The sequence below is a fragment of the Schistocerca serialis genome, chromosome 4, assembly GCF_023864345.2.
Source record: "Schistocerca serialis cubense isolate TAMUIC-IGC-003099 chromosome 4, iqSchSeri2.2, whole genome shotgun sequence".
Lineage (NCBI taxonomy): Eukaryota > Metazoa > Arthropoda > Insecta > Orthoptera > Acrididae > Schistocerca > Schistocerca serialis.
Genome location: NC_064641.1, coordinates 459,643,246 through 459,655,540, shown reverse-complemented (window position 1 = coordinate 459,655,540; position 12,295 = coordinate 459,643,246).

Here is a 12,295-nt window from a genome sequence, read left to right as displayed (position 1 = left end):
AAGGTTCGCAGACGATATTCTACTTTTGGCCTAAAACAATAACCTATAGCAAAGGACAGCGTACGTAGAAGTTAACTGAAGAAATAAATGATTTTTCGAATGGATTTATTACCTATATCGCAGTGAGCAGTGTTACAGTGTATTGCTAGCGTTTCGAGTTGCACTCTTCTTCAGATCTGTGACTGCATAAAATGGAACGTCAAAAAGAACGTTATACATTATCATATTTATTCTTCATGTCTGCGTATTTGCTGCCCACTGCCGCCACAGGGCTCCGAAATGTAGCGTGTCACATGCCAGTGTGGAACGTAACTATGTCGCTGCCTGAGAAACAGCGCGCCGTAATCGAGTTTCGAATTGGAATGGTTTGTCCACACATAGAGCACCCCCTCCTTCAGCATTCCCATGGCAGACCACACACGAGCGCTGCGAAATATGCAACAAGCCGACGCCTTGCTTTCGCTGTCATCAATCATCCGCCTTACAGTCCTGATGTGGCCCCGTCCGATTTTCATCTGCTTCCAAAACTCACTTTCTCGATTGGAGAAATGTGTTCGTGTCAAGGGTGACTGTGTTGAGAAACAAATATTTACACATGACGCTTAAAGATTTAGAATGTTAATAACGTTTGTTTTATTTAAAAAGCTTTAAGAGTTTCCACATAAATTCCGAGACTGCTTTTCAGCATGTTCTCGTAATCTTGGTGCAACGTCAACAGTACGTTCAGTGCAAATGTTGACGAGTTATATATGTAACCCACATAACTACAGTTCCATAATGGCCGTGGCTTTCTGAAACATGTTATGGTATATTGTGCTGCTTTAATTTAGACTGTTAATAAATTTGTTGAATAAGTCTCATAGGTCGTCGCGAGTGCCCTTAGCAGATGTAAATTCCTCTTTTGTGAAGAGACAGAACAAATATTCAAGTAATGGAAGGTGGTAGGGCGGGGAATGTTGACTTGTTCCATGTTCTAAACGGGTGAGACCGTCTAATGAATTCTCGTATCTAAATAAAATTCTCTCACTAGGGACAAAAAGTTACGCAAGATGAGTGCAGCAAGTGAACTATCACAATCAGGAGGAGAAAGCTATTTTCTACAAAAGAGTTGAATGTGGAAGGAAAGGTGAAGATAGCTGATTTTCGAGAAGTAAGTAAAACCTTAAACTGACAGATTAAGTAAGACAGAGAAAGAGGAAAAAATTATGCAAGGAAACCTAAAAATGATAATAGAAAGATTAATGGTAAATGTGATAAGGCAGACAAGTCAATAAAAATCTGAAAAAGAATATAAACTATAGAGGGCAACAAAGATGAGAAAACGAAAAGCATATTATCGTGTATACACAAAATAGACAGAAATGAAAACATTAGCACGATGCAAAAACGGAGTGAAGGCTGCGCAAAAGTAGTAGAAATGCCCGTAGCACAAAAAGTAAGCCGTAGACTGACAACGAGTCATTTTCGAAAGACTACCTGAAAGTATGAGAACAGACGTTCGCTGTTGTAAGTCATAGTAATCAGAGAACTACGACGACGACGACCACGGGCGATGGGCGATGCTTGTTTTCAGTTCACACACACACACACACACACACACACATATATATATATATATATATATATATATATATATATATATGATTGTGATAGTTCACTTGCTACACTCATCTTGCGTAACTTTTTCTCCCTAGTGAGAGAATTTTATTTAGATACGAGAATTCATTAGACTGTCTCCCCCGTTTAGAACATGGAACAAGTCAACATTCCCCACCCTACCACCTTCCATTATATATATATATATATATATATATATATATATATATATATATATGTGTGTGTGTGTGTGTGTGTGTGTGTGTGTGGTAGTGGGGAAATGAAATACACAGGGCAGACCATAAACCAACACAAAGCCAAGGGTGTGTCTGTTCATCATCTGGCGGCCGGTGGTAAGCGTCTGTTACTCTGGTTGAAGCTGCTGCACTAAAATCTTCTCGAGCTCAAAAATCGAGTCGTATACCTGTGGTCTCAACAGAGATCACTACAAAAACCAAAATTCAACTTGAACGCATGATGGAAAAGACGACCACAGAGTCACTACCCCAGGCACCAGACGATAGATTGGATTCACCTGATCATCGGATTCTGGGGGATCGGGGACACCATGCGCAGAAGAATTAGAGCTTCTCAAAGACTTCTCACTTCTCAAAGGAAACGTAAAAATTTGATTCGCACAATTAATTTGAACACCTTCACTATCACAGGCAAAATAAAGCAACTCACCAACACAATGGAAAAATTTGACCTGAAAATCACTGCACTGCAAGAGACAAGATTCATAGATGAAGGACACTTTAACACAGAGAATTACAGGATCTACAAGCACAAAGCTGCCATAAAATTAAGAGACAAATTACCACTTTTCGGAACTGGATTCGCCGTACACATTCCATACTCGACTCAGTTATTGAATTCACGTCTCCCAATGAAAGAGTTTCCCTGCTTTCAGTAAAATCAGCTAATAAACCCTACACTTTCATCAATGTGCACGCTCCCACAAATCACCACAATAAAATCGACCCTGAAATACTGGACAATTTCAGAGGAACACTAGAAGAAATAACAAATAAAATACCAAGGCAGCATCTGAAAATCTTATTAGGCGATTTTAATGCACTGATCGGCAAGGAAAAAAATCAGTGATACCACTGGCGCCCATACCTAACACAAACGTACCAACAAGAATGGTGAAAAACTAATCGACTTCTGCAGAAAATTAAAAAAAAATGGTTCAAATGGCTCTGAGCACTATGGGACTTAACATCTGAGGTCATCAATCCTCTAGAACTTAGAACTACTTAAACCTAAATAACCTAAGGACATCACACACACCCATGCCCGAGGCAGGTTTCGAACCTGCTACCGCAGCGGTCGCGAGGTTCCAGACTGACGCGCCTAGAACCGCTCGGCCACAAAGGCCGGCGACTTCTGCAGAAACTTCAGGCTTAAAATCATGAGTACCCAATTTCAAAATCCTGCACATAAATTAACCACATGGAGATCAGCCACTCTTAGACAGGGTGAATACCAAATTGACCATGTCGCAATTTTCATAAAAGAAATTCTGAATGACAGAACACACTAAGGTGTCTTTGAATCAGATCATCTTCTTGTACAAATAAAAACAAAATTCCAACCCAAGACAATGCTAAAAACGCCACCCAAAAGTACCAAACCAGATCAGGAATATTTGAAACTAAACAAAGAAAAAAATCATCATGCAAATCAATCAAGAAAAATCAACAGACTGGAAGAAGCTAACAGAGACAATTCAGGAGCACATCAAATCAGGACAACCCCTTCGCACCAGGAATCATCACTGGTGGAACGCAACCTGCGATCAGGCAGTCGACAACCGAATAACCACGTGGGAAAAATTTACCACTCACAAAACTAAAGAAGACTGAGAGAACTTTCTTAAAACCCAAAAATAATTAGAAAAGGAAAACGGGGACATGGCAACAAGACACTCTGTGAAATCCAGCGAGAGTTCACCAAAAATAATAAAAGAAATTTCTATATGACTTTCAGAGAAAACTTACAGGGATACCAAGTGCCTACCTTGTGCTTCAAAAAAACCCTATGGTTCTTTGGAAACTAACACGAAAAATAACTCCAAAATCTTACCCCAACATTTCAGTTCCTTCCTCAACTGCGAACCCCCCCAACAAAGACTTGTCTTCTATTCTCCAGCATTCACACACCCCGATTCACATGCCCCAGATCTCGAAGAAATAATGGAGATAGTCAAACAGTTGAAAAACAACATAGCACCAGGAGAAGATGGGATCATTGCTGAATTCCGGAAACGAAACGATCCTATACTTATGCAGAAACTACATCATATAATATTAGACGGAGCAAATACCAGAGAACTGGAAATGCTCTCTAATTCACCCGCTACACTAAAAGGCCAACAACACAGACATAAACAATTACAGAGGAATTTCCCTGCTCCCAGTCGCTTACAAAATCCTTTCCAAAACACTTTTAAACAGGATAGATTCCCAAGCATATCAACTAATTGGTGAATATCAGGCCGGATTCAGAAGAGGGCGCCCGCATCTCGTGGTCGTGCGGTAGCGTTCTCGCTTCCCACGCCCGGGTTCCCGGGTTCGATTCCCGGCGGGGTCAGGGATTTTCTCTGCCTCGTGATGGCTGGGTGTTGTGTGCTGTCCTTAGGTTAGTTAGGTTTAATTAGTTCTAAGTTCTAGGCGACTGATGACCTCAGCAGTTGAGTCGCATAGTGCTCAGAGCGATTCAGAAGAGGGCGATCATGTGCGGAACAGGTCTGGTGCTTAAGGACGATATTACAAATAAGGAAATGCAGAAACACAGTAATTACATTCATCGACTTCAGCATACGATTCAGTGGACTGTGACACCCTGTTTAAAATCATGCCAGAATTTGGGATCGACCGGAAGACACGAAAAATCACAGAACATGCACTTACAGGAACAACATCCAAAGTGAAATTCATGGGCGAAATATCAGAACCGTTCGAAATCAAAACTGGAGTCCGAAAAGGTGGCGGATTATCCCCATTGCTTTTCAATTTTGTTCTAGAAAAGATCATCTGGGAATGGGTATCTCGTGTAAAGAGCATCCGAATTGGTATCAAAAAAGGTAACCGAATTAAAGTCAAGTGCCTTGCTTTCGATGACGGTATTGCATTTATCACTAATAAGAGAAGCGATTAACCCAGTGGAAAAACTACCTGAAATTTGACAAAAAAACCGACTACAGATATCTTACGAAAAACCCAAATATATGGAAAGACAGCCAGAAAATAAATAACTGTAATTATAAAATATGGTAAAATTGCACAAATCTGCAATTTTAAATACCTTGGAAAACCTATACCGTCCTCAGGATTAAACCAAATCGCCAATGAACAAAGAATCACCAAGCTCCAGAAGGCGTTCAAGCTAATATGGACGCATTACAACAAGAAGTGAATTTTGACAGACGCAAAATTAAGGTACTGTAGAACAGTGATTCTTCCAGAAGCAATTTACTTAGCTGAAACAATGGTGATTGATGGCCATTCAAAAATTAGGAAAATAGAAAAGCAGGAAAGAAAACTTCTCAGGAAGATTTACGGGGCAATCAACAAAAACGTCACTTCGATGAAGTGACCACAAAACGAGCTCTATATAAAGACCAACACAGTAACAGACGAAATTAGAAAACACCGAGCGAAAATTTGTACACATATCTACAGGATGAAAGACTCCAGAACAGCATGGAATCTTTTCCATATTATAACAAAGAGTAAATGTATATATACATATAGAGTGATGCGTTAAGTTACTGGATACTCATAAAAATCTTCGAAATAACGATAAAATTTTGAGTGGAACAAAACTGATTTAATCAAGTGGGTCTGATGCACTTGAAAACCGCGCACATAAATAGAAGATTTTAAATATGTGTAACCGGTCCAGCAACAGCACCCTTTATTTTATTAAAGCATGCGATGGATACTACAAACCTTTAAAATATTTTTGTATATGTGCGTGGAAACGCTACTGACTAATTTTCAACCGTCATTTCTCCGACGTCTGTTGTGCTGACGGAAGACGTTCAGTCTGGACTCGTGTCTTATCTACGTGACTTTCAGCATGGACCCACAATAAAAATTCAAATGGGGTCACGTCACGTGAACGAGCTGGTCTCGAAACAGTAGTATCAGCGCCCTCCTTGATGATACTCGGCGCTGTGGCTGGTACAACCCGTCTGAGTCGACAAATATCGGAACTACTCGACCGGCACTGACAGCTTTCACGTACTGTCAATATATGCTGACTTATTTCGCAGACAGGACTGAGTGCAGCGCGTCGCCTGCTTTGTATACGACAGCAGACGTGACACATAAAATTAGAGACTCATGAAACAAACCTCAGTTCACCGAAGATCACAGAATGACATCAACGATGCTGCAGCATACTGGGCTGATGTTGTTAGAGACGTGAAATAGGTGAATAGAGGCTGATAGAGGTCGAAAGTGGTAGACTCGACTGCAACTTTTGTTGATACTACTACTCCCGTCCCTCCACCGCACCGAAGGCCTTTCTCCTCATCTAACCCACCTTCCACGTGACACAGGTGTTCACAAGATGATGTGAAAAGGTACAATGGTACTGTAGCGGCACCACCATTTAAGATACGAAAAGGATAGCTTCGATGCAATATTGCTGAGCACACAAGTTACAGCCGGGTGCAGACCTGTTGACAATAAGTCACTCTACAAGCGGTTGCGAAGTAGAATTGAGGCCACAGAGTTGTAGAGCCGTTGAAAAGAGTAAACGCAGCGGTTTGCATGGAGCTAGTTACAGGCAGAAGGGGCTCGCTGTCCCAACCCAGGTGTAATGAGTACATGACTCGGAGTGGCGCGTTAGCAAAACAGAGGTGAGCAGCCTAGTATAAATAGGCGCTGGTTCACTAACAAGGCATTCAAGTGTGGCAGCTCTCCTGGATGGCAAGGCGTGTCACACTACTGGCTACATACAGCAGCAGATGGTGCGCCAGCACTCCAGTCCACGCCGGGTCGCTGGTTCGACCCTCTCAGGCCAACACGAGGTCCGCAGCCAGCCAATAACGGGCCACTCTACGGCTCGCTACCGCAAGCAGTCTTGTTGGCTCCCAACACACGCCAGAGGCATCCCGAGGCGAGGGCCGCAGGTTCGGACGCCCGTCCGTGGGTGCTTGTTGTCACCGCGATCTTAGCCACGCCGGCGAGGAAGCACGCTAAAGGCCGCCTTGCAGCTCCAAGCAGAGCGGCGCTGAGGCAACAGGGATGGAGACTACTGAGTCGACTGCTTGCGTCCCTGACGTCGTCACAACTCCGCGGCCGTACAAGGCCGACACACAGCAGTGGTCCTCTTTCTTCACCTGCCATGCGGAGCGTGATGAAGAGGTTCGAATCAACTGGAGAACGGGGCGTCGCTCCGGGAAGAGGTTGACGACTTGTTGTTGGACCACAGGTGGTTGACGAAATCGCTGTTGCTGTGGCAGACGACGCTGAGAGCAATTCCCGATCGTCAGGAGTGAGCTCGCTTTATCACGACAGTTGAACATCCCGTGGTCCGCTGCACGGAAAGCGCATCAAACCATTCTGAAATTGTATCTTTACAAGATCCATATCGTACTACAGCTTGCACCACCGGACGCACTACGACGTGTTGACTTCGTTCTCTACTTTCTCGCAAGGATTGAAGTTGATGAAGATGGACCATCCTAAGGACAAACGAAGCTATTTTTTCTCTGACAGGTGAGCTGAACACACAGAATTGCCAAGTCACTATGCATGAAGTTCCTCTGTATGGTGTGGCTTCACGGCTACGTTTTTGATTGGTTCATTCTCTTTTGAACAGGATGGCTCTCAAGGACCAACGACATGCAGTGTGACTGGCCAACGTCACTGCGATATGCTTCGCCATCATGTCATACCCGACCTACAGGAGAGAGACGCATTGAACTCAACAGTTTTCATGCAGGATGGGGCCCCTCCGCACATCACTCTTGAAGTTCACCTGCTTCTCCAAAACACATTTGGAAACGATCGACACGATTACCTCATCTCACTCCCTGTGATTTCTGATTGTGGGGCCATCTGAAGGACAGGTTTTACCAAGGGAACACTCACACATGTGCTGATCATAAGCGCAGCATATCAAGAGAGGTAGCCAACATATCTACAGTCATGCTTCATTCTGCTGTACAGAATGGAATCCTGCGCTTTCAGACTATTCTGGTCACTGATGGACGCCATAATGAGCCCCATTAATCGTACCGGTATGTAATGGTATGATGTATCGCAGCAGCACATTAAAAGGGTTTGAACTGAACTGATTATGCATTTGTTCTCCACCTCATGTCCTTGACATTAATGCTATAAAGTTTGGTCCTCGTATGGTAATTAGTTTCCGTGTTAAATAGGGAAATTTTAATTGTAACGACCCGGTATATCAAACAAACTGACATTTCCCACGATATATACGCCTGTTATAACCATTTCTCCTAATATTTACACTGTCAAAACCATTTCTCGCAATATCTACACCTTTTGTTACCATTTCTCCTAATAAGCATTCGTTTCATAACCATTTCTCCTAATACGTGTACCTTTCAGGCTCGTTCGCCCCCAGTAGCTGAGTTGTCAGCACGACAGAATGTCAATCCTAAGGGACCGGGTTCGATTACTGGCTGGAGCGAGGATTTTCTCCACTCAGGGTCTGTATGTTGTGTTGTTCTAATCATCATCATTTCATCCCCATCGACGCAGAAGTCTCCGAAGTGGCTTCAAATTGAAAGACTTGCACCCTCCGAACGGTCTACCCGATGGGAGGCACTAGTCACACTACATTTTTTACCTTTCAGTCTCAATCTAGACCGCACTCAGAATTCACACACTCGTACAGTGATGCGCAGCGTGCGAGACAAACTACACAACATAGTGCTCCAGATATTCTCTAAAACGTTTATTGCCTGGCCTATATTAATCATGAGCTCTGCTACTCTCCTAAATAGCCCTAAGTAAAGGTCACCTGGCTCTTTTCGATTTGTGAGACAGGGTTAAATTTGTCATTACTCTGCAGCTATCCAAATAGTTTCAAAAAGAGTCACAGAAGAACGCACACCGCAGTCAGCCACCGCATTGTCTCCTGCTTGTTTCTGTCAGTTCCCACCGGTAGTGTTCTCCACACGAGACGGGGAAACAGTTCAAATTCAAACGGAAAGAAAACCACACATTTTAAATTTTTATGGGAATAAAAGAGATTTTTTGTGAAGCCGGCAGCTTAAGCAGAACGAAGTGTACGAGCACGGGGATGCAGTTGCAATCTCTTTCAAAGCTTTTCGCTCTATCAGAAGAATTTCATTGAGGATCATTTCCTTCTGAAGACACACTCAACATTCTTGAAACATCATCTGAACCTCACCCGAACTCGCTACTCACTTCCTTCACTCCTGAGGGCTACCTACCGCCTTTACCATGTGGTGAGTTACCGGCCGCTCCAAGAAACTGTAACGTCTGTGGAAGAATGCAAATATTTTCATTGGAGATTCGCTCCTCTCACTAGTAGCATTCCTCGGCAATTGCCGCTTGCAACTATGGCTTTTCGGAACTCTTCCCGACGAGAACTTGTTGCATGTACCAAATAAGTTTGGCAGGAAGCGAACTCCCTACCATAGAAAGTAGTTCCGTACTAAGATGGCGTGTTTCCACTCAACAACTGACTTGTCACAGAACAAATTAGACTAAAAAAAATAAGTTGGCGAAACAATTTTAACGACCACCCGCATAATCTTGCGTGTTAAACCGCCGCTTCCGGGACAGGGTGGTGCGCCGTCACGCGATTAAATCTGCGTGGCGGATAAACGATCAGGATCGGTATGGTGACCAGCCTGGATGTAGTTTTTCGGCGGTTTTCCACAACCCACACTACGTGAATATCGGGTTAGTGCCCCTGTTACACGATTCACAAACATTTAGATAACTTTCGCTCACTTTCACGTGCGTAACGCTGAATGCTGACAGCTAGGGTGCACGCATTTCGTCCCGGGTCAGGAGGGGGGATGGGGAAATGGGGTGACCACAGGAGGGGCCTCCAGCCGAGCCGCCTCATGAACTACTGTCTTAAATCCGTTAATAACCATGACGATCATGCGCTGATACCGGACAAAGGAAGAAGGAAAACAAGAAGATATCTAAAACAAGATCTATACAAATATTCGGCTGTGGTGTCATGATGACATAAAAGCAAAAGACTAATGTTAAACTTTTTAACACTGCTCTAGACCTAACTCATTGAACGACGCCTAAGTAATCTAACAGTCGTACTGTCGGTGACAGCATCGAAGTTCTGCCTAGGTTAATAACGCACAGGGCGACATTTGGGTAATAATTCGACACTGTGGGATGTTTGCGGTAATGTGACAACTGTCCGATGACTGCTGGTGCGATAAATGTTGGAAACTTATGCGAACTGCATGGCAGCTGGTCACGTGAAGCAGCGCGTCTGCTTAAATCTGCAGTCGGCAGATAAACGTTCATTTGCAAACTATTTGTCCGGCCTCACACACGAGCAGGAAGTATAGAGGGAGATTTGCATGTAGGCCCAATAGACACAGGCCTAGGGGTGGTAGCTTTAGGGGGAGGTATTTTTGCGCTATATTTATTTTTAACATTTTGTTTTAAAATAACTGCGCTTACAGATGACAAAAATTATTAATATTGTGAGATTACTTGGTAGTTTAAACAAGCAGGAAGAAAGACAGTGGCAATGCAAGCTTTGAAATATTATTAGTTAACTTCAGGACTTAATGAAAATTCAGACACTCAATTTTTTGCTGGAATCGTGTGTATAAAATTGTTGGATAATATTTTAAAGTAAGCTGTCGGGACGAAAATCGACAATATGAGCTTTGAAACGTTATTGTTCCGAGAATGCTGTTGGCTTCTAACTTCTGTTCACTGAGAACAGAGAAAGAGGTTACAATGAAATTAAATTATTCTGCACTGTCGTTCTTGTCTGAACAATTTTATTTCATAGCACAGTTCGGTCAGGAAATCCAGCATAGTCTGTTGATCACTGCCGTGTTCAAAGTAAAAAGCTTTTTGCTCGAGTATCGTGAGGCACGATATTGAACTGGACACCTTTTATACATTTTCATTTTCTTTAGCCGCGCGGGATTAGCCGAGCGGTCTAAGGCGCTGCAGTCATGGACTGTGTGGCTGGTTCCGGCGGAGGTTCGAGTCTCCCCTCGGGCATGGGTGTGTGTGTGTTTGTCCTTAGGTTAATTTAGGTTAAGTAATGTGTAAGCTTAGGGACTGATGACCTTAGCAGTTAAGCCCCATAAGATTTCAAACACACATTATTTTCTTTTGTGTTAGTGTTGTTTGATAATTTCTAAGAGCCTTAAACATGAAAACGAGTGAAAAAAAAAACCAATTGTGCAATATGATGTGGGGCGGCATTTCAGAAATTAGCAAAGGGAAAGCTAGAACGAGAAGCTAATGTTCTAATAAAGCTTGGCAGAGTAGACAAAGTTTTCACGAAATTGTTGCTGTTCCGACTTCAAGTAGCTCCGATGATAGGTCTAGCACTACAGCTATACTGAAAGAAGTACATGTTTCGTGGCCAGCGGAAGTGTTTAAAATCAGAAGAGTGTTCATGGAGCCACTCAATAGCAATTCTGAACGTGTTGGGTGTTTGTTCCGCTCGAATTGACCAAGTCCGTGGAAATGCACAATGGACATGATGGATGCAGGTGATCAGACAGGATGATTGCGTACATGTCACCTGCCAGAGTCGTATCTAGACGTATCAGGGGTTTCATTCCCTTCCAACTGCACGCGCCTCCCACCATTACAGAACCTCCACCAGCTTAAACAATCCTCTGCTGACATGCAGGGTCTATAAATTCATTAGGTTGTCTCCATACCCGTACACGTCCATCCCCTCGGTACCATTCGAAACAAGACTCGTCCGCCGGCCGCGGTGGTCTAGCGGTTCTAGGCGCGCAGTCCGGAACCGCGCGACTGCTACGGTCGCAGGTTCGAATCCTGCATCGGGCATGGATGTGTGTGATGTCCTTAGGTTAGTTAGGTTTAAGTAGTTCTAAGTTCAAGGGGACTGATGACCACAGTAGTTAAGTCCCATAGTGCTCAGAGCCATTTTTTTTTTTAAGACTCGTCCGACCGGGCAACATGTTTCCAGTCATCAACAGTCCAATGTCGGTCTTGACGAGCCCATGCGAGGCGTAAAGCTTTGTGTCGTGCAGTCATCAAGGGTACACTAATGAGCCTTCGGCTCCGAAAGCTCATGGCGATGATATTTCGTTGCATGGTTCGCATGCTGACACTTGTTGATGGCCCAGAATTGAAATCTGCAGCATTTTGCGGAATGATTGCACTTCCGTTACGTTGAACGATACTCTTCAGTCATCATTGGTCCCATCCTAGCAGGATCCTTTTCCCGCCGCAGCGATGTCGGAGATTCGATGTTTTACCGGACTCCTGATACTCAAGGAACACTCGTGAAATGGTCGTACGGGAAAGTCACCACTTCATCGCTACCTCGGAGATGATGTGTCACATCGCTCGTGTGCCGACTATAACACCACATTCAAACTCACTTAAATCTTGATAACCTGCCATTGTAGTAGCAGTAACCGACCTAAGAACTGTCCCAGACACTCTTTGTCTTATATAGGCGTTGCCGACTACAG